The sequence below is a fragment of the Ranitomeya imitator genome, chromosome 2, assembly GCF_032444005.1.
Source record: "Ranitomeya imitator isolate aRanImi1 chromosome 2, aRanImi1.pri, whole genome shotgun sequence".
In the NCBI taxonomy this organism is placed as follows: Eukaryota; Metazoa; Chordata; class Amphibia; order Anura; family Dendrobatidae; genus Ranitomeya; species Ranitomeya imitator.
In genome coordinates, this window is record NC_091283.1 from 525,385,148 (window position 1) to 525,407,466 (window position 22,319).

Here is a 22,319-nt window from a genome sequence, read left to right on the forward strand (position 1 = left end):
ATAAACAAAGTGAAAAACAACTATAAACAAATCACAATATATAAATAGATAAATAAATATATAATGTTATAATAACAAAATAAAAGTGAAAATAAAATAAACTCTGATCCACCAATAGGAATTTTCTTATATCCGGCCATAGTCAGTTGGTTTATATTTCTCCCTCGTAAACGGCTGAAATCCATAGTCCAGGCAATACAGCATAATTCTTATAACTCTCCACACATGGGACGTGATAAGCTCAATCAAGGAATCATATATAATATACAAGGACGTTAAAACTAAAAAGAAAAAAACAAATTGTCCCGTAGGGATAGCCTTAATAGTGGACCCGACATGTGCTGATGACGCATGAAGCAATGCATTTACGGAGGTCTCCTTCCTAAAGACATCCGTCACCACAGATCCATCATCCCTGACCTGTATATTGATGTCCAGGAAAGAGATCTCCCGCTTATGATATGTATAAGTAAGTCTGATGTTTGAGTCGTTGCGATTTAAGTCCAACATAAACAAATCCAAGTCCTGAACCGTACCCTGCCAAATAAAAAGAATATCATCAATAAAGCGGAATCAGCCAATGATTTGGGGGACGGCATGTGCATTGTCAGGGAAGATAGTTCGTTCCCAAAGGCCCAAAAACAAATTTGCATAAGCCGGTGCACATGCCGCCCCCATGGCGGTCCTGCGTTGCTGTAAGTAAAAATGATCTTTGAAAGTAAAAAAATTATGTGTCAGGACAAATCGCAACAACTCAAGCACCAGACCGCGCACATCTGGATCAATATTACTCGCTTCCAAAAAGAATTGTGATGCCATCAAGCCCTCCTCATGATCAATACAAGTATAGAGTGACTCTACATCAGCAGTCACCAGCAACATGTCGGGCTCCAGATACATACCATCCAGTCTCCTCAGGACGTCCGTAGTGTCCCGGACATGGGAGGGCAGCGTTTCAACCTGTGATTTCAAATAATGGTCAATGTATTTACATATAGGGTCGCAAAGCCCTCCCATGCCTGAGACAATCGGACGCCCCGGTGGATTGGCAGCATCTTTATGGACCTTAGGGAGGAGATAGAACGTGGGCACCCTAGGGTTATGAACCAACAAGCCATCATGTATCTTCTTAGAGATAATACCCCTCTCAAAAGCTATATCAAGTATGATCTCAATCTTGTTTTGATAACCTTTCATGGGGTTCTCACGTAACAGGGAATAGGTCTTCCTGTCGCGCAATTGCCTAAAGGCCTCTTTTTCGTATTTCTCCACCGGCCAAACCACCACATTCCCCAATTTATCGGCAGGTTTAATAACCACATCGTCTAAGTGTCCCAATTCTTCCAGTGCCTTCCTTTGCTGAAAGGATAAATTATCCCTCCTACCCTTGTTGCCAATAGTTTTAAATTCACTGGCAACCAACTTAGTAAATATATCCACTTGGGAACACAATGCTAAAGGGGGGAAGATGGTGGATTTCGAAGTAATGGACGGCGGAGAAATACTCACACTCACAGGATGAGACTCAGATTCCAACTCTTCCAATGCACTAATGATCTCCAGATCTTGTGCGGTATCATTCGTACACCTAGGGTCATCTCTGGAGTGTAGTCGTTTCAAAATCAGTTTTCTGGAGAAGAGGTGTAGATCTTTTAAAGCTAGAAAATAATCAAAATTGTTAGCTGGTGAAAACGATAATCCCAATCCCAACACCTCAATTTGTGCCCTTGATAGGGCGTGGGTGGAGAGATTAATTACCTCTAGGGCATTTGATCTCAGTTTTTTATCCCTCGGGGGTGATACCGTCATTTTCCGTTTGTTACTAAATTTGCCGTTTTTAAACCAATTCTCCTTATTCTGTTCTTTCCGACCAATAAAGCTTTTCCCAGCGTCACCATTAATACTCTTCTCCTCAACTGATGACATAGATGAAACGGAGACCGACCGGCCACGTGATTGTACTCTACTGCTCTGATGATTAACTCCCCGCCATCTATATATCCGATTGTTTTTGGAGTCAGAGAGATCACGTTGATATTTCTTGGTTTTCCTAGTCACTACATCGCCTTCCCATTTTAATAACTCGGCATCAATTTCTTCCTTAAATTTCACAGCCATATCACTAGATAGGAGTTTATTAATTTCTTCCTGAACTAAGTTCAATTCTTTATCTAGCTCATCCAACTTTGTAGTATTAGATTTCACCAATAAGTCCATAAAACCTTTGGAACAAGTAGATGCCGTCTCTTCCCATTGAGCCCTAAAATTCTCCTCTTCGACTGGAAACGAGGGAAATATTTGGATACGCAATCCTCTAGGGATCAGGCCGCAAGATAGATATTTCTCAAGGAACGCTTTGTTCCACCATACCCGAGTCCGTACATTTAATAAATCTTTAAATTTCTTTGTCAGTTCAAAAGCACTGTCAGGACCTTCACAAAATACTTTGTCCAACTGTAAGAGCCACGATTTCTCACGTGCCCTAAAATCCATGTTCTCTGGATACACAACTGTGAAACCACAGGAAAATACTACGGATAAAAAATACCCAGAAATACTAATAAAAACCAGCACTGTCAAAAACAGGCATAACACATACTCCAATAAGGATATAAACATAAAAGAGAAAGGAGTACCAGACCACCCGTAAATAAAATCTAATATTTATTGATAATAAATCTAAAAATATGTAACATACACTATAGTACAGGATAGTATCAAAAATTGTATATTTCTTATGGACAAACACATAAAATTGTGAAGGACACAAACAAGAACCAAACACATTACATAGTGTACACAGGACCCTATATATCTGGTATTACATATAGCAGCATCTAACACTAGTTAAAAGGAAAGATCCAGGGAAAAACCACATAGATCACCACAGTTGTGGCCCAAAACTAAGTATCCCAGACTCAGTGTGATGTGTGCCAATCAAATGTACAGATATCTCACCCAGATGGATCCGTGTGTGTGGTCAGACGTAGCCCCAACGCACGTTTCGCGTGGGCTTCCTCAGGGGGCCGTGCTCGCACATGTATGTCTCCGCTCTTTATATACCTTACACACCTGTCCCAAATGTGGATACAATCAGCGGCGCATGTCGGCGAAGTCCGCAGGACCGGAAATGACATCACCGCAAAGCGTACCGTGCGACGCGCGCTGGCCCCAGCCATTGCCATGGTAACCGCATCCAGCACGCGCCGCAGAACAGACGCCGAGGCAATGCCACCGCCCGCACACACCGCAGACATGCGCACATGTCTCCACACAAGATCAGCGCCGCATTATCCCACATCAACACAGTGATCGCCGGACATGACGCACCACCACAAATCCCGTCGAGGTGCGTCCCGAGTGAGTATAGTAACCATGGTAATACATATGCCTGTAAGACGTGGCAAAGACCAAGATAGATGTTTAACCCCTAACTGAATATAAGCCGGATAAGTGTAAGAATGTGAGCAAAGTGAATACATAATAAGTCTAGTAGCATGACCATTGCTATTAATGAAAAAATAGTGCAAATATAATAATAAACAAAGTGAAAAACAACTATAAACAAATCACAATATATAAATAGATAAATAAATATATAATGTTATAATAACAAAATAAAAGTGAAAATAAAATAAACTCTGATCCACCAATAGGAATTTTCTTATATCCGGCCATAGTCAGTTGGTTTATATTTCTCCCTCGTAAACGGCTGAAATCCATAGTCCGGGCAAGTTGAGGAGAAGAGTATTAATGGTGACGCTGGGAAAAGCTTTATTGGTCGGAAAGAACAGAATAAGGAGAATTGGTTTAAAAACGGCAAATTTAGTAACAAACGGAAAATGACGGTATCACCCCCGAGGGATAAAAAACCGAGATCAAATGCCCTAGAGGTAATTAATCTCTCCACCCACGCCCTATCAAGGGCACAAATTGAGGTGTTGGGATTGGGATTATCGTTTTCACCAGCTAACAATTTTGATTATTTTCTAGCTTTAAAAGATCTACACCTCTTCTCCAGAAAACTGATTTTGAAACGACTACACTCCAGAGATGACCCTAGGTGTACGAATGATACCGCACAAGATCTGGAGATCATTAGTGCATTGGAAGAGTTGGAATCTGAGTCTCATCCTGTGAGTGTGAGTATTTCTCCGCCGTCCATTACTTCGAAATCCACCACCTTCCCCCCTTTAGCATTGTGTTCCCAAATGGATATATTTACTAAGTTGGTTGCCAGTGAATTTAAAACTATTGGCAACAAGGGTAGGAGGGATAATTTATCCTTTCAGCAAAGGAAGGCACTGGAAGAATTGGGACACTTAGACGATGTGGTTATTAAACCTGCCGATAAAGGGGGGAATGTGGTGGTTTGGCCGGTGGAGAAATACGAAAAAGAGGCCTTTAGGAAATTGCGCGACAGGAAGACCAATTCCCTGTTACATGAGAACCCCATGAAAGGCTATCAAAACAAGATTGAGATCATACTTGATATAGCTTTTGAGAGGGGTATTATCTCTAAGAAGATACATGATGGCTTGTTGGTTCATAACCCTAGGGTGCCCACGTTCTATCTCCTCCCTAAGGTCCATAAAGATGCTGCCAATCCACCGGGGCGTCCGATTGTCTCAGGCATGGGAGGGCTTTGCGACCCTATATGTAAATACATTGACCATTATTTGAAATCACAGGTTGAAACGCTGCCCTCCCATGTCCGGGACACTACGGACGTCCTGAGGAGACTGGATGGTATGTATCTGCAGCCCGACATGTTGCTGGTGACTGCTGATGTAGAGTCACTCTATACTTGTATTGATCATGAGGAGGGCTTGATGGCATCACAATTCTTTTTGGAAGCGAGTAATATTGATCCAGATGTGCGCGGTCTGGTGCTTAAGTTGTTGCGATTTGTCCTGACACATATTTTTTTTACTTTCAAAGATCGTTTTTACTTACAGCAACGCTGGACCGCCATGGGGGCGGCATGTGCACCGGCTTATGCAAATTTGTTTGTGGGCCTTTGGGAACGAACTATCTTCCCTGATGATGCACATGCCGTCCCCCAAATCATTGGCTGGTTCCGCTTTATTGATGATATTCTTTTTATTTGGCAGGGTACGGTTCAGGACTTGGATTTGTTTATGTTGGACTTAAATCGCAACGACTCAAACATCAGACTTACTTATACATATCATAAGCGGGAGATCTCTTTCCTGGACATCAATATACAGGTCAGGGATGATGGATCTGTGGTGACGGATGTCTTCAGGAAGGAGACCTCCGTAAATGCATTGCTTCATGCGTCATCAGCACATGTCGGGTCCACTATTAAGGCTATCCCTACGGGACAATTTCTCCGTATGCAAAGGATTTGTACTTCCTCGGATGATTTTGAAAAACAAGCATTGGACCTTAGGAGCGATTGATGGAGCGTGGGTACAGTAGGAGGAGTATTAAAAAGGGATACGAGAGAGCCAAAAAAAACAATAGAAATGCTCTTCTTTCAGGCCATCATGGGTCGAATAGAGATAAGAGAGAGGGAGGACAGGCTACTACAAGGTTTATATCGACCTATAATCACCAATGGGAAACCATGAGAGCAATACTATCTAAACATTGGTCGATATTAAAAACAGACCCGATTTTGGCTAGGCACTTACCTGAGAGACCTATGATGACAGCAAGAAGATCGAGAAATTTACGCGACATGCTTGTCGATAGTCATTATATAGCCAAGCCAAATGACCCTTTTGGGGCGGGGAGAACAAAAGTAGGTTTCTTCACTTGTGGGAAATGTTTGGCCTGTAATAACCTGACTAGGGCTACATCCTTCACATCTAGTGATGGTTCCCGGGAATTCAAAATTAAGGAGTATATTACCTGTAACACTACTCATGTAGTTTACTATGCCCGGTGTACGTGTTCACTGGTATATGTAGGCTTAACCTCCAGAGAACTCCGCGTTAGAACGCGGGAACACGTAAGGGACATCATGGCAGCGGCCAATGTGGAGGATGTCAGTGCCCTTAAAACCCTGCCCAGACATTTCAGGGAGAAACATAACTGTGACCCGAAATGTCTAACTATATTCGGTATAGATAGAGTCAGACTGGGAATTAGAGGGGGGGATTATAAGCGCATCTTGGCTCAAAGAGAATGCAAGTGGATAGCAACTCTTGGAACCATGGTCCCTGATGGGTTAAACGAACAGCTGAGCTTTGCCTCATACCTATGATATTGATTTAGCTTTTATTATGTATGTCTGTTTTCTAATTTGTTTTTTTCTTTTTAGTTTTAACGTCCTTGTATATTATATATGATTCCTTGATTGAGCTTATCACGTCCCATGTGTGGAGAGTTATAAGAATTATGCCGTATTGCCCGGACTATGGATTTCAGCCGTTTACGAGGGAGAAATATAAACCAACTGACTATGGCCGGATATAAGAAAATTCCTATTGGTGGATCAGAGTTTATTTTATTTTCACTTTTATTTTGTTATTATAACATTATATATTTATTTATCTATTTATATATTGTGATTTGTTTATAGTTGTTTTTCACTTTGTTTATTATTATATTTGCACTATTTTTTCATTAATAGCAATGGTCATGCTACTAGACTTATTATGTATTCACTTTGCTCACATTCTTACACTTATCCGGCTTATATTCAGTTAGGGGTTAAACATCTATTTTGGTCTTTGCCACGTCTTACAGGCATATGTATTACCATGGTTACTATACTCACTCGGGACGCACCTCGACGGGATTTGTGGTGGTGCGTCATGTCCGGCGATCACTGTGTTGATGTGGGATAATGCGGCGCTGATCTTGTGTGGAGACATGTGCGCATGTCTGCGGTGTGTGCGGGCGGTGGCATTGCCTCGGCGTCTGTACTGCGGCGCGTGCTGGCTGCGGTTACCATGGCAATGGCTGGGCCCAGCGCGCGTCGCACGGGACGCTTTGCGGTGATGTCATTTCCGGTCCTGCGGACTTCGCCGACATGCGCCGCTGATTGTATCCACATTTGGGACAGGTGTGTAAGGTATATAAAGAGCGGAGACATACATGTGCGAGCACGGCCCCCTGAGGAAGCCCACGCGAAACGTGCGTTGGGGCTACGTCTGACCACACACACGGATCCATCTGGGTGAGATATCTGTACATTTGATTGGCACACATCACACTGAGTCTGGGATACTTAGTTTTGGGCCACAACTGTGGTGATCTATGTGGTTTTTCCCTGGATCTTTCCTTTTAACTAGTGTTAGATGCTGCTATATGTAATACCAGATATATAGGGTCCTGTGTACACTATGTAATGTGGTTGGTTCTTGTTTGTGTCCTTCACAATTTTATGTGTTTGTCCATAAGAAATATACAATTTTTGATACTATCCTGTACTATAGTGCATGTTACATATTTTTAGATTTATTATCAATAAATATTAGATTTTATTTACGGGTGGTCTGGTACTCCTTTCTCTTTTATGTTTATATACTTTGTTACCAGAGCCTGCTTGATGGCCTCATAGTCACCATCTTGTTCTTGAGGGAGGGCAGCAAACGCCTCCAGAGCTTTGCCTCTCAGCCCTGGGGTCAGGTATCATGCCCATTCTTCAGTAGGCAGCTGGTACTGCCTGCAGGCTTTCTCAAAGGCCCACAGAAAAGTGTCCAACTCCCCGTCCTTTTCCATAACAGGAAAATGATCGGGCCGGGGCTTTGGTATCTGAGCGCTGCAGGGCTCACGGCTCTGGGCGGTGGAGGATATCCCCCCTTGCCGGACCATCTCCAGTTCATGGACTCGCTGGGCTTGGCGCTCTGCTCTCTCAGCCTCCCGCTCGGCTCTCTCATGGTATTGCTGGATCAGCTGCAGACGTCCAACACCGTCATCGGCGGGGAGTAGTTCCAAGACCGCCAGCAGGTGAGGGTCCAATTCGCCCTGATTGCTAATAGGGCCGGCATTCGGTGGTTGGACCTCTGCTGCAGCACCATGTTTGCTTGTGCTGGCTTCTCCTGCCACTGGGCTCTGAGAACGGTCTAGAGCGGCTTCCCATTGCACCAGATCTGAGACCAGTTGGGCTTTGTTTTTGCCTGCAAAGTCAATGTGCTGTGACCTGCATAAGGCAATAAGGGTGTCTTTGGTCTGCTGCTTATAAAAGCTTTCTCCAAGCACAACCATGGTTGCCAAATAAAAGATAGGACAGAAAAATGAAGAGAAAGGGAAGGGATAATTACCAGTACACAGTACCACAGTACCACAGTGTCTCAGGACTAATAAACACTGAGTTCGTTCTCCACACTTATTTGCGCAGAGTCCTCGCAAGAACTTTGCAAGTTTTTAGTGAGAGGAATGATCACTCAAACCACATCACTAATGCTCTAAGATCCCACCGCCTTGCCACCAATTTGTCACGATTCACACCGTGACCGTCACCCCCACGGTGACTTTAGGCCAACAGACGGCTATCACATGTGCAGGGGGCTTATCTTAGTTATCCCTCCATTCCACAATGTGATGAAAAAACACACACAAGGCTATTGACCTCTTAGTTTACAGCAGGGGCTTATTTTAGGTATCCCACTGCTCTGCAATATACCACGAACTGCAGGGATTTATATATATCCCGCTTACAGTTCCACTTGAAACTTGCAGCTCTCTGGCGCCCCCCCCCTTACTCTCAGGTCAGAGTAGGTACTGCACCTAGGGTAATTAGTCACCAGAAAGGCTGCCTGCTATGTACTGGCTATTGGGCACGCTGCAGCAATGCGATTAACTACTCCCACTCAGGCAGGAACAATAATTATCAACGCCGCAGTCGCTACAACAACACCCAAAAGGCACTGTACAAATATATGCTGCCACCAGCTTCGATTAAACGGGTCCGAAGCTAACCTAAAACAGTAGCGTAATTCCCTTCAGAAGACTTAGGGTACGTTTTAGAGCAGGAAGAACGACTCTAGTATTAAATATTATACTCCGTCAAAGGTTTCAGGCAGTGTTTATAAACAGTTATATAAAGATGTTACAATACGAGACAATTGAAAATATGTACAAGGGTAATTATAAAAATAACAGGGGTTAAATAAGAAAGGTAAAACTCACATGTTCTCAGTTCATATCAGGCAAAACCATGGTGCATGCACAGCCCAGATGTCCCAATGCATAGTACAGATCCAGTCCTCAGGCAACAAAACTCCAACTGCCGGCTGGGTTAAAAGTGGGGGCTTATATACTCCAGCCTTGGGACATCACTAATGATATTCACTGAGGTCTCCGAGATATTTACGTTTTGAGACTCTCGAGACAAAGGCATTCCTGACTGAGAAGGGAGGGACCACAGGTGGCTTTGCATGATTGGTCACCTGCAGTGTAAGGCCACACCCTGCTCACATACAAGCTTCAGGTTACCCAGGGTTTGCTTGAAAAGAAAAGCTAAACCCTGAAGTTAAGAGAAGGGGGGTCAATGCCCACCCTAGATGTGCTGGCAGAGAAACTAAACTTATTATATACATTTTCCTCAGAGGGCCATTATACCATTTGGTTACTAATGAATGGGCCATTATTCAGCTTGGGGACTTATGCGGGGGCCATTATACAACTTTTGGACGAATGCAGGGCAATTATACTGTTTGTGGACTAATGCGGGGGCATTATATCCTTTGGAGACTAATGCAGGGGCCATTATACAGCTTAGGGACTAATGCAGGGGCCATTATACAGTTTGGGCACTAATGCAGGGGCCATTATACCGTTTTGGGACTAATGCAGGGGCCATTATACAGCTTGGAGACTAATGCAGTGGAATTATGCTGCTTGTGGATGAATGTGGGGGCCATTATACAACTTGTGGATGAAGGCAGGGGCCATTATACAGTTTGGGTACTAATGCAGGGGCAATTGTAAAGCTTGAGGACTAATACGGGGGCCAATATACAGTTTGGGCACTAATAAAGGGGCCATTATACAACTTGTGGACTAATACGGGGACCATTATACAGCTTGGGTACTAATGTTGGCGCCATTATACAGCTTAGGGACTAATGCGGGGACCATTACACCTTGTGGATGAATGCAGGGGCCATTATACAATTTGGGTACTAATGCAGAGGCCATTATAAAGCTTGTGGACTAATAGGGGGGCCATCATACAGCTTGGGGACGAATGTGGGGGCCATTATACATCTTGCTGACTAAGGCAGGGACTATTATCCAATTTGGGCATTAATGCAGGGGCCATTTTACAGCTTTGAGGACTAATGCAGGGACCATTATACAGCTTGGTGACTAATGCAGTGGAATTATACTGCTTGTGGACGAATGCAGGGGCTATTATACAGTATGGGCACTAATGTTGGGCTATTATACAGTTTGAGGACTAATGCAGGGGCCATTATTCATCTTAGGGACTAATGCAGGGGCCATTATACAGTTTGGGGACTTATACGGGGGCCATTATATACTTTGGGGACTAATGCAGGGGCCATTATACAGCTTAGGGACTAATGCAAGGGCCATTATACAATTTGGGGACTAATGCGGGGACCATTATACAGTTTGGGGACTAATGCGGGGGGCCATTATACAGTTTAGGGACTAATGATGTGATGGCCATTATACAGCTTAGGGACTAATGCAGGGGCCATTATAGTTTGGAGACTGATGCGGGGGCCATTATACAGTTTGGGGACTAATGTGGGGACCATTATACAGTTTGGAGACTAATGTGGAGGCCATTATACAGCTTGTGGAGTAATGCAGGGGCCTTAATACAGTTTGGGTACTAATATTGAGGCCATTATGCAGTCTGACAGCTACTGTGGGATTCAGTATACTGTAATTTAGCAGTAGAGAAATCATGATATGTGCAGGGAAGCTATGGGTCCATCATATTGTGTGTAGCCAAGCTGTGGGCCCATTATATTGTGTATACGGGAGCTGTGGGTCCACCATACTGTGTAGAGCGGAGCTGTGAGAGCATCGTACTGCGTATAGCGGAGCTGTAAGACCACCATACTGTGTATAGCGGAGCTGTAGGACCACCATACTGTGTATAGCAGAGCTCTGGGATAATCATACTGTGTATAGCAATGTTGTAGGACCACTATACTATGTACTGTAAGTGGAGCTGTGGTTGCATAATAATGTTTATAGCGGAGCTTTGGGCCCATTATGCAGTTGTGGGAGCATCATAATGTGTATAGAGGAACTGTGGGTGCATTATACTGTATATAAGGGAGCTATTTTATAATTATTATAATGCATAGAGGAGTTTTACATTGGGGACTCAGGGGACATTATTAGATGTTAAGTGAGCACTTAAAAAGCGTTATTGTTATAGGGGCACTCAGAGTAATGTGGCCGTCAAATGTGCACACTGGGGGTGTTGTTACTTTGCTGGGGCAAAATGTGGACACTGTTCTCTAGGACAACATCTGCAAGGCATTTGTATCTTCTCCCAGTTTTTGCATGGGTTTCTTCCGGTTTCTCCAGTTTTCTCCAAAGACATACTGATAAGGAATGTAGATTCTGAGCTCCAATGGAGAGAGAGCTGCCAATGTCTGTAAATTGCTGAGGAATAAATGGCGCTATATAATAATAATATAATAATAATAATTTTTATTTATATAGCGCCAACATATTCCGCAGCGCTTTACAAATTATATCAGCGAGTGAAATAAATATTAGCTCAGTGGGTATCTAGCTTTTTGCATCCCTGCCCATCAGCTACATGAAAATCCTGCAGGGCACTATGCAGAGAGCGCAGCAGCCTACCGGACCTAGCTCTGTATATAAAATAGCGGCTTTGCCAGTTCCTGCAACTAAGAGCAATAAATAGGACTGAGCTGTAATACTGGACACAGCTGTGACTATAAGTTATATAGTCATGTTACACTCGCCTCACTTGTTGTAACCTACAGTTGCACAAAGATATTACACATTCACCATGAGACAAGTGGGCCTGTGTACCTTCACATGCCAGAGATGAATTTTAGTTCCAGTCCGGCCCTGGTGTGTGCCCCTAATTTTAGCTGTTTGGGAAGCTTTTTGTCACCCCTTAAGGTGTTGTCTATGCGTTGGGTTTTGCCTCCCATTGAAACTAATGGGGTTCGGATACGTTCGACAAACGGTTCGGCGAACGGGGGTCTGTTTGGCGAAACTGAACTGAACCGAATCTTGAAAGGTTTGCTCATCTCTAATCTAGGAGGCATAGACTGTTAACTTTATGTTGACTCTTCTTGTAGGTTGAATTGATATTTGTAAATTGATGAATAGTTGTTCTTTACTTCTGATATCAACTACTACAGTTTATTGTACTGTTATCTTTGCAAACCAGGGATGCAGAGTCACTAAACAATGATGTTTGCTGAAATGTTGATTTCAAATTATACCAGGCCATGAAGTTTCTTGATTTACAAAAATTGAAGTATATACTATAAATAAACAATGTGAGTTAATCTCATCAACCTTTCGCCTTGACCTGTGAATGATATTGTATATAAAAAGACCAATGATATTAAAAACTTCCAATAACTGGGGGCCACATTAGAGTTTTTGCTTTGGGGCCCATGCTGTTCAAGTTACGCCACTGCACATGATCAACAACTCCCAGTGGCTATACTGGAATCCTCAGTCACTGCAGACTTTTACTTCAAGCTAGGACAACTACTAGAACCAAAACACGGTAGTAAGACTGATACTACCACCATACAGTGACGTGTAATGGAAATTTCAGACCATACATGTGTATATTATGCAGGTTCTCAACAGTAAAGTTCTTATTGATTGTTGTCATTCATTTTCCCTTTCCTTTGCATTTCGGTCCAGCCCACCATGACCCTTTATTCCATCCATAACTCATCCCTGCAAAATATAATACACATACATTTTCATCTTATTGATTTTTCCAGGACCCTCCTCACGTTCTACCACTTCTACACAAACCACAACTTGTGATACCTTATAATAATTCCCCTGTGCCTTCTTTAACAATACTTCCACTTGACCTCTTATAATATTGACCCTGCACCTCCTTATAATAGTAAAAATATCACTAGTGCTTTCTTATATTAATAAGAATGACTCCTTGCTTCCCCTAAAATTATAACAATACCCCCATTGAGCCTCCTTATAATAATGACCCTCGGTGCCTCTTTATTTTAATAAGGCTCCTGAGCAGGGGCGTGCACAGAAATAACAGACGCCCCATAGAAAAAGCCCTATCACGTCACAGTCAAAGAAAAGCACACATCTCCCAACATTTTAAGAAATGGAGAAAGAAATGTATTGCAGCAATTAAACAGTTATTTTGCCCCTGCTGAAGCCTCTAAGTGGTGTCTCACTCACTATGATACCCGAAGAGTATTATGGCCCCAAAAAGTATGATTGCCCCACAAACCTTACGCACAGTATGCTGCGCCCCAGCACCCCACACAGTAAGATTGTCACCACAGCCTCCCATACACTATGGTATCCACCATAGCCCCCAATATACAGTATGTAGTCCACCACAGAACCCTATATAATGTGTGATGTCCACCAAAGCCCCCTGTACAGTATGATGTCCTCCATAACCATCTCATAACATAGTGTACTGTACCACATAGACCTCCAGACAGTATAACGTAAACCACATTCACCCCACACAGCATGATGCCCACCACAACCATCCTACACAGTAATATAGTCCCCCCACAGCAACCCCGCACAGTATGATAGATTCCCCCATACACTATGAAGATCTCCCCCAGCCCTAATATTGTATGAAGGTCCCCCCACAGCCTCCTATATAGTATGATGGTTCGTATCACAGTCCCCTATATAGTAAGATGGCCCATTTCACAACCCCCATATAGTATCTATCGCCCCACACGTGCCCTCCGTTCTACAAATGACCTAAGACTAACATCCCCCGTAATCCAAACCTCGCATCTCCGTCTCCAAGGCTTCTCTCGTGCTGCACCAGCTCTCTGGAATGCACTTCCCCAGACGATCAGACTGATACCTAGCCCCGACCTATTCAAGCGCGCTTTAAAAATCCATCTCTTCAAACAAGCCTACCACATCAACTACTCAGTAAACTAACTTTGTCCTGTTCTCTCCTTCCAAATATTATCTGCATGTGAATCTGCAGCCTATTATTCATCTGTCTCCACACCCTCCATGCACACGATAACTGCACTTGATAGTGACAGTGTTATATACTATGTGGGCTGTGTTCTATACTGCGTGGGCAGTGTTATATACTACGTGGCTGCTATATACTGCGTGGGCTGTGTTATATACTACGTGGCTGCTATATACTGCATGGACAGTGTTATATACTATGTGGCTCCTATATACTGCGTGGGCTGTGCTATATATTACGTGGCCAGTGTTATATACTGCGTGGCTGCTATATACTGCGTGGACTGTGTTATATAGTACGTGGCTGTGTTATTTACTACGTGGCCACTGTTATATATTGCTTGGCCTGTATTAACGCATCAGGTATTCTACAATATGTATGCACAGGCCACTTAGTATTTGTCTGCTATATACTACATGGCTCCTATATACTACGTGGCCTGTGCTATATACTATGTGGCTGCTATATACATAAATAAATACATATTCTAGAATACCCGATATGTTAGAATCGGGCCACTATCTAGTATAGTATAATGGTACACCCCACAGCTCCTTATATATTATGATGGTACACCTCAAAGCCCCCTATATGGTATGATGGTCCACCTCACATTCCCTCATATAGTATAATGGTCCTCTCATCAGCCCCCTATATAGTATGATGGTCCCCCTAACAGTACACTATATAGTATGATGGTCCACCCCACAGCCCCTTATACTGTAGTGCCAATGCACGCAGCCCCTCTCTCCCGGCAGTGGCTCAATCACCACCTTGGCCCCGTCCCATTTCTCCTCTTTCTTCTTTCTTGGTTGCTGTCTGGGGTGTGTGCCTTGTGCATTGATCACGGGCACTGTCCTTAGGGCGCGCGCTCCCTCCTTCTTAAAGGAGCCGAATGCGCCATCTTAAACTGTCCTCGGCCAATGACTAGGGGACACTCATTATTTAAGATACCTCCACCTACATGCAGGTGCCTGTGCAATGTCATTAGTCTGTTTCTTAAATATGCCTGCTAGTTCTCAGGTTCCTGTCCACTAGTCCAGCTAGTATCTGTCCGTTCCTAACCAACTTGCTAGTACAACCCCTGGCAAAAATTATGTAATCACCGGCCTTGGAGGATTTTCATTCAGCTGTTTAATTTTGTAGAAAAAAAGCAGATCACAGACATGGCACAAAACTAAAGTAATTTCAAATGGCAACTTTCTGGCTTTAATAAACACTAAAAGAAATCAAGAACAAAAAAATGTCAGTAATGGTTAATTTTTTAAACCAAGCATAGGGGAAAAATTATGGAGTCATTCAATTATGAGGGAAAAAATTATGGAATCACCCTGTAAATTTTCATTCCCAAAACTAACACCTGTATCAAATTAGATCTGCTCGTTAGTCTGCATCTAAAAAGGAGTGATCACACCTTGGAGAACTGTTGAACCAAGTGGACTGACATGAATCATGGCTCCAACATGAGAGATGTCAAGTGAAACAAAGGAGAGGATTATCAAACTCTTAAAAGAGGGAAAATCATCACGCAATGTTGCAAAAGATGTTGGTTGTTCAAAGTCAGCTGTGTCTAAAATCTGGATCAAATACAAACAACATGGGAGGGTTGTTAAAGGCAGACATACTGGTAGACCAAGGAAGACATCAAAGCATCAAGACCCGAAACGTAGAGCAATATGTCTCCAAAACAGGAAATGCACAACAAAACAAATGAGGAACGAATGAGGTGAAAACTGGAATCAACGTCTGTGACCGAACTGTTAGAAACCGCCTAAAGGAAATGGGATTTACATACAGAAAAGCTAAATGAAAGCCATCACTAACACCTAAACAGAAAAAACAAGGTTACAATTGTCTTACAATGGGCATACTCAGTGATGAATAGCGAATCTGCATTGAGCAAGGTGATGAACTTTTGTTTGGTGCCATTCCAATGAGATTTATAAAGATGACTGCCTGAAGAGAACATGAAAAATTTCCACAGTCATTGATGATATGGGGCTGCATGTCAGGTAAAGGCACTAGGGAGATGGCTGACATTACATCTTCAATAAATGCACAAATTTATGTTGATATTTTGGACACTTTTCTTATCCCATCAATAGAAAAGAAGTTTGGGGATGATGAAATCATTTTTCAAGATGATAATGCATCCTGCCATAGAGCAAAAACTGTGAAAACATTCCTTCAAAAAAGACACATAAGGTCAATGTCATGGCCTGCAAATAGTCCGGATTTCAATCCAATTGAAAATCCTTGGTGGAAGTTGAAAAAAATTGTCCATGACAAGGCTCCAACCTGCAAATCTGAGCTGGCAAAAGCAATCAGAGAAAGTGGGAGCTAGATTGATGAAGAGTACTGTTTGACACTCATTAAGTCCATGCCTCAGAGACTGCAAGCTGTTATAAAAGCCAGAGGTGGTGCAACAAAATACTATTGAAGTGATGTGTTGGAGTGTTTTTTTGGTTGTTTGTTTGTTTTTCATGATTCCATAATTTTTTCCCTCAGAATTGGGTGACTCCTTAATTTTTACCCTATGCTTGATTAAAAAAGTAACCATTACTGACTACCACATATTTTGCTCTTGATTTCTTTTAGTATTTATTAAAGCCAGAAAGTTGCCATTTGAAATTACTTTAGTTAAGTTAGTTTTGCCTGTGATCTGCTTTTTTTCTACAAAATTAAACAACTGAATGAACATCCTCCAAGGCCGGTGATTCCATAATTTTTGCCAGAGGTTGTACTTGCCTTGTCAGTCTGAATTACAGTCGGATCAGCTTACACCTGCCATGCCAACCTGTATAGCAGCCAGACCCACCTGCACCTGCCAATCTGTATTACAGCCAGACCTGCATGCACTTGCTTTGCCAACCTGTATAACAACCGATCCCTCCTGCACCTACCATGCCAAGCTGTATAATAGCTGGACCGACCTACACTTGCCGTGCCAACCTGTGTAACAGCTGGACTTGCTTGCACATGCCGTGCCAATCTATATTAAAGCCGGACCCGCCTGCACTTGGCGTGCAGTCTGTATATCAGCCGGACAGATCTACACATGCCATGCCAGTCTGAACATCAGCTGGACCAGCCAGCACTTGCCATGTCAGTCTGTCTATCAGCCGTGCCAGTCAGTGCCTACCTGAATCAGCTGTTATTCCTCTCCAGGCCTTTGAAGCAGCCAATCCCCGCCAGGCTCTCCTCGGACCACGCCACAGTGGCTCCTCCACTCCCATTACAACTCACAACGCCCTCTATAGTGAGATGGTCCACCACAACCCTCCCCCGAAAATAAATAAAATCCCTATACTTACCTAATGCAAGCACCTCATCCTCCTTGGCATCTGGCTCCTCTTCTATCCATTCTCATAGTGGATGCTGGCAGCGCGATGCAGTGATGACATTGCACCGCTGACATCCCCTGTTGGTGCAGGCCTCGACAGGTCATAGACAGAAGGGAAGCCCGTGGCCTGCTGGGGTAAGTGACGGAGCCAGCGACTTTGTGCTCTGTCACAGCTGTTAACAGTATGGTCGTCTTGAGGATACAGATTTTGATAACAATGTAGAAGACAAGGCATCCCTCGACCAATCAGGCCCTTCTGGCATTTGTCAGAATTGCCAGATGGCCAGTCCAGCTCTACTGTATAGTATTGATTATAGACAATTGTATGATATGATTTTTTTCACCCACATATAGTACTGTTAGCATTTCTGCTAAATCGGAATGTAGCCTGTAACGGGGTCTACCAAGCTGGGGTACCTCTTTCAGTACCACCCCGTGTTTCAGGAGGTCCAATCTGCTTTTCCTAGATTCTGAATGAAGGGCGCTGGCAGGAATTTCTTGATTACATGAGAGCATATAAAAGCTGACTGCTTCTCTACGTATTTCCAGTCTAAGAACACCTTTTATTTACAGCACACAGAATATAAAACACAGATACACAGGGCAGGCCAATAGGAAAACAGCTGGCCAGACATACATTACAATAGCCGCAGGTGGCCGGAGCCTGCTGGTATTTACTGTGGGAATTACAAAGGTGGGGGGAGGTCAGAAAGAGAATATCTTGTCCAGGGGTGCAGCCTGTGGACTGATGCATTTCACATGGAAACTATTATACATACATATACTGCATAACATTCTTGGTGCTGGGGGGTTCTGTAACATAGCCTATGGATTACAGGCAGAATATTCACAGCAAACTACAGTATCAGCAAAATACCTTATTTTTCAGACTATAAGACACACTTTTTTCCTCCAAAAATGTGGAAGAAAATGAGGGGTGCGTCTTATAATCTGGATGTATCGACTCTGGCTGTGGTGGGGTGGTGGGGGGATGGCATCGGCGGAGCAGTGAGTCACAAAGGCAGGAGCTGGCTTCTGCGGCTAAGGACACTGCAAAGGAGCGCTGGGAAGGTAAGTGTATTGTTTTAACCCCTTCATGACCTTGGGATTTTCCATTTTCCCGTGTTCATTTTTCGCTCCCCTCCTTCCCAGTGCCATAACTTTTTTATTTTTCTGTCAATATGGCCAAGAGAGGGCTTATTTTTTGTGAAACGGGTTGTACTTTTGAACAACATCATTGGTTTTACCATGTCATGTACTAGAAAACGGGAAAAAAATTCCAAGGGTTGTGAAATTGCAAAAAAAGTGGAATCCCACACTTGTTTTTCATTTGGCTTTTTTGCTAGGTTCACTAAATGCTAAAACTGACCTACCATTATGATTCTCCAGGTCATTACGAGTTTATAGACACCAAACATGTCTAGATTCTCTTTTATCTAAGTAGTGAAAAAAATTCCAAACTTTACTAAAAAAAAAAAGTTGCGCCATTTTCCGATAACCGTAGCGTCTCCATTTTTCGTGATCTGGGTCGGTTGAGGACTTATCTTTTGCGTTCCAAGCTGACATTTTTATTGATACCACTTTTGTGCAGATAAATTCTTTTGATCGCCCATTATTGCATTTTATTGCAATGTCGTGGCGACCAAAAAAACGTAATTCTGGCGTTTCGCTTTTTTTCTCGCTACACCACTTAGCGATCAGGTTAATCCTTTTTTTATTGATAGAGCAGGTGATTCTGAACGCGGCGATACTAAATATGCGTAGATTTAATTTTTTTATTGTTTTATTTTGAATGGGGCGAAAGGGGGGTGATTTAATCTTTTATATTTTTTTATTTTTTTCACATTTTTTTAACTTTTTTTTTTACTTTTGCCATGCTTCAATAGCCTCCATGGGAGGCTAGAAGCTGGCCCAACTCGATCGGCTCAGCTACATGTGAGTGATCATCAGATCGCTCCTATGTAGCTGAATTCCTGCATTGCTATGAGCGCCGACCACAGGGTGGAGCTCACAGCAATCCAGCATCAACAGCCATAGAGGTCTCAAGGACCTATATGGTTACTATGCAGACACATCGCTGACCCCCGATCATGTGATGGGGGTCGGGGATGCGCTCATTTCCGGCCCGATGGCCGGAAGCGCCGGTTAAATGCCGCTGTCAGTGTTTGACAGCGGCATTTAACTAGTTAATAGCGGCGGGTGGATCGCAATTCCACCCGTCGCTATTGCGGCACATGTCAGCTCACTGCCGGAGCCCACATCAAAGCGGGGGTTCTGACCTCGGACATACTATCCCGTCCGAGGTCAGAAAGGGGTTAATCTTTTCTTATGGGGCCATGCATACCAGGAAGGGGATGGGGGCCAATCATATCAGGATAAGATGGGGATATGAATACAAGGAGCGGGATGGGGTCTAATCAAACCAGGTTAAGGATAGGGCCCTACAGACCAGGATAGGGATGGGGCCATGCATACTAGGACAAGATGGGGGCCCTGCATACCAGGATAGGGATAAGGAGGAATACATACCAGGATGGGGATAAAGGGGACCATTCCTACAAGGCTAGAGATAAGGGGGACATGCATACCAGGATAGGGATGAGGGGGCAGGCATACCAGGATGGGGATGAGGATCATGCATACCAGGATTGGGATAAGGGGAGCATGCACACCAGGATAGGGTTGAGAAGCCATGCATACCAGGATGGGGATGAGGGAGCCATGCATTCTAGGATAGGGATGAGGGAGCCATGCATACCAGGATAGGGATGAGAGACCCATGCATACCAGGATAGGGATGAGGAGGCCATGTGTATTAGGATGGGGATGAGGGGGCCATATATACCAGGAATACCCCACATGTCGTGAGGTAGATAGTCGAGTAGTCAACTATCCATCTTGCACTGTCAATGATGATGGGGACGAGGCCTTTTGCTGCAGCATGGCCTGCCATTTGGGCAAGGTTTCAGAGGAAAGACAGCTGCGCACCAAATCAGCAATGCTCCTCCTCCTGGACTCAGTGACTCGGTGAGCTGGAAGTTGCAAGCGTTGCTGCAGCACTGCCAGAGCGGGGGAAGCTGCAGAAATAGGCAAGGGTAGGTTTTGAGAAACTGCTGAACTACTAAGTTGAGCACATGAGCCAGGCATTGTACGTGTGCGAGGTTGCCAAGCTTCAGAGCCACCACCAGGTTACAGTCATTGTCACACACGACCATGCCTGATTGTAAAGTAGGTTCAGGGGAGAAAGCCACAGATAAGTCTGGTCTGTTAGACCTTTTAACAACTGTGTCAGTGTGCGGTTTGTCACCTCAGAAGAAATAGTGGCAGTTTGGCACTGAATGGGAGAAATTGCCACCACCATGAGCTTGAGGAAAGCTTCCGTCTCCACAAGCCAAAAAAGCAACATTTCAAGGGAAAGTAGTCTGAAAATGTGGCTGTTTAGTATTGTGGCCTGTGGGTGGGTGGCTGCGTATTTGCACTTGCATTCCAAGGACTGGGATAGGAACAAGAGAATGCTGCACTGGGAAGAGGACGTGGATGTGGTTGCGGACAGTGGTTGCAACTGTGCAATGACAGGTGCATGGTAGGTGGCATTTTTGCCTGCATTGTGGACAGGGGATTGGCATGCTTGTAGAACAGGGGAAGAGGCAGTGGTATTACTCACAGACACTGTTTCTGGACCTTGCAATTCGGCCCAACTAGTCCGGTGCTTTGCTGTCATGTGCTTGAGCTTGCTGGTCTTAGTTAGGCTGGTAGTTGTGGTGCCCCTGCTAATGCTAGCATGGCAGATGTTGCAGATGGCCTTTTTTTTGGCTAACCGGACTGTCTTTAAAAAAGTGCCAGATTCTGGAACACCTAACCCTTGGCTTGGCAACATCACCCGCGTTGGTGTCCTAGGGAACAGCTGCCCATCTTATCTCTGGCCACCCCACTGCCTCTTCCTGTCTGTTGTGGTGCTGCGGATCCCTCCCCTTCTGTGCTGCAGTCCTTGCTATGCATGTCACCTTCCTAGGTTGGGTCAGAGACTTCATCATCCACCACCTCGTCTTCCACTTCCGCACCCTGGTCCTCCTCCTGACTTGCTTACTTAACAACATCACTTGTTGTCAATTGTGTCTCATGATCATCCACCTCTTGTCACATTAATTGCATTTTCCCACTGTCGCCTTGTGAGCGTGGCTGCTCAAATATTTGGGCATTGCTACATGTGATCTACTCATGTCCCACTTGAAATGGGTTGGGTGAGAGGGCAGAATCAATAAATAGAAATGTGAACAGCACTTCGGAGTGTCCAAGTGTGGGATCACTTGTCTCCGGGATTTCAGCATGGAGGAAAGAAGGAAGGAGGATTAGGTTGATGATTATGTGGTTCAGAATCATGGCTAGTGGACCGTGTTTAAGACACAGTGATGCTGGCAAATGACAGGAAGCATTGTCTGCTATCAGTTCAACAACTTTTTCACACTGGCTTCAAAAGTGGTGTTCCGCTCCCCCCTAGAAAGTGGGACAGGAAGCTAGGCCGACATTATGTGTGTGTTTGTTGTGCTCCTGCAGCAGGCATTGTTTCACCTTTCCCACGGCCTCGGTCTCTGCGCTCACCATCAACATCACATCCACTTCCCTGTCCCTTACCACACGCTTTGCCCATTATAAATTATGTATGATATATCCCTGTTGAGAAAACTTTGCAGGATTAATATTGCAGGAAAATTTGCACACCTCAGATGGACTTGGTTACAGTGCAGTAGCAATATAGCTGATAACCAACCACGTCTGGCTTTATGCTTTTGATGCACAACTGGTGCAGTATAAATATCGTATAATATAATTTGCCCACCTCAGTTG